We start from the raw sequence: 1,985 nt of genomic DNA, 5'->3' as shown, positions 1-1,985 counted from the left end.
TGGGATTTTGGACAGCTTGAGAAGGCAGCTTGTCAGAATTCTGGGACTGTTGTTGATTCAATTGGGTAGCTAATTGTCCCATCTGATTGGTTAAGCTCTGAATGGAGGCTTTGGTCTCTTGCTGAAACTGCATGTTCTGCATAGTCATTTGCCTTACAAGTTCTTCGAGGGAAGGTTGTGGAGGGGCCTCAACTGTTGGCTGTTTCTGGGTTTCAGGCTGCTCAATTGCTCCAGGTTGCTGCATGGAAGGGCAAAGGTCTGTATGGTGGTCAGCAGAGGAGCACAAACCACAAACCCTTGCGACAGGTACAGATTTCTGATTCAAGGCCAGCTGGGTTACCAAGTTAACCAATTCATCCAGTTTGCCTTCAAGCTTCTTAGTTTCAGATGATGTAGATGGGTTTATGGCTACCTCATGCACTCCTCTAATGACTATGGCATCATTTCTGGCGCTAAACTGCTGGGAGTTGGAGGCCATCTTCTCAATTAAATTTCTGGCTTCAGCAGGAGTCATGTCTCCAAGGGCTCCATCACTGGCAGCATCTATCATACTTCTCTCCATATTACTGAGTCCTTCATAAAAATATTGGAGAAGAAGTTGTTCTGAAATCTGATGGTGGGGGCAACTGGCACATAGTTTCTTAAATCTCTCCCAGTACTCATACAGGCTCTCTCCACTGAGTTGTCTAATACCTGAGATATCCTTCCTGATGGCTGTGGTTCTGGAAGCAGGGAAAAAATTTTCTAAGAATACTCTCTTAAGGTCATCCCAGCTCGTGATGGACCTTGGAGCAAGGTAATACAGCCAGTCCTTTGCCACTCCCTCTAATGAATGAGGAAAAGCCTTCAGAAATATGTGATCCTCTTGGACATCTGGGGATTTCATGGTGGAGCAGACAATGTGAAATTCTTTCAAATGTTTGTGCGGGTCTTCACCTGCAAGGCCATGAAACTTTGGAAGCAAATGAATCAGTCCAGTTTTAAGAACATATGGGACATCCTCATCAGGGTATTGGATGCACAAGCTTTCATAGGTGAAATCAGGTGCTGCCATTTCCCTTAGAGTCCTCTCACGAGGTGGAGGTTGTGCCATGTTCTCAGAATGTGCAAAATCAGAATGCTCAGAATCAGAATGCTCAAAATTATAATGCTCAAGATCAGGATGTTCAAAATCACCAATAACAGAATGCACAAATTCACCAATAATGGAATGTTCAGAATGATCAAAAGGTATAAAATGATGCCTAACTAATCTATGAAATGTCCTATCTATCTCAGGATCAAAGGGTTGTAAGTCAGATGGATTGCCTCTAGTCATACACTACATTCAGCATGCACACAACTAGTTGCCTTGTCATGTAAATAAAGGTGTAGGTTTGAACTACAGCTACCCTCAAATGATATCCAAATGACTTGAAATTTTGTGAGCAACCTTATAAAATGATGAGAAGATAGCACAAAAAATTTCAAACAAAAATTCAAAGTCTAACTATGAAAGCTAAAATTGGTAGGTTAAGAAAAATAAGTGAATAAAACTTGAAAAATAAAAAACTTTTGACAGAATCGCTTTTTTTGGACGATGGAGACCTCAGCTGGCCTATGGCAGGCTGCCACAGCGTAGGAAATTTTTTTCTACCCCAAATGCATATATAATAATTGCGATTCTGATAACCAGAGCAAAAGTTATGGCCGTTTGAAGTTTTGACAAACACAAAATTTGCTAGTTTTTTGGAACTTTCAAATTTGACCAAACTAAAGGCTCTAGCTATTTTTCCCACAAAATATGGATTAAAAGAAGTTACCACAAAAAAATTCAGCCAAAAATAACAACCCTAGCTACTAAAACAAAAAATCCCAAATAATTCAGCATGGGTGGTCGCTAAAATCCGTCTCTAATTGATTTCTACTACTACTCTGTTTTTCCGCAAGCTGATTTCTACTACTACTCTGTTTTCAAGCACAATCTTCACAGCAAAACACCCAAG

General features: G+C 40.5%; 1 non-coding gene across 1 annotated transcript; it reads left to right on the top strand.

The window, feature by feature from the left end:
- Positions 1–608: 608 nt before the first annotated feature.
- LOC113002430 (small nucleolar RNA R71) lies at positions 609–715 on the top strand. The gene has a single exon (XR_003267992.1). It is a non-coding gene; the product is annotated as a small nucleolar RNA R71 (small nucleolar RNA).
- Positions 716–1,985: the final 1,270 nt, after the last annotated feature.

This window comes from Glycine max, chromosome 8 (genome assembly GCF_000004515.6).
Source record: "Glycine max cultivar Williams 82 chromosome 8, Glycine_max_v4.0, whole genome shotgun sequence".
Taxonomy (NCBI): Eukaryota; Viridiplantae; Streptophyta; class Magnoliopsida; order Fabales; family Fabaceae; genus Glycine; species Glycine max.
This window is presented reverse-complemented; position numbering and strand designations above follow the sequence as displayed.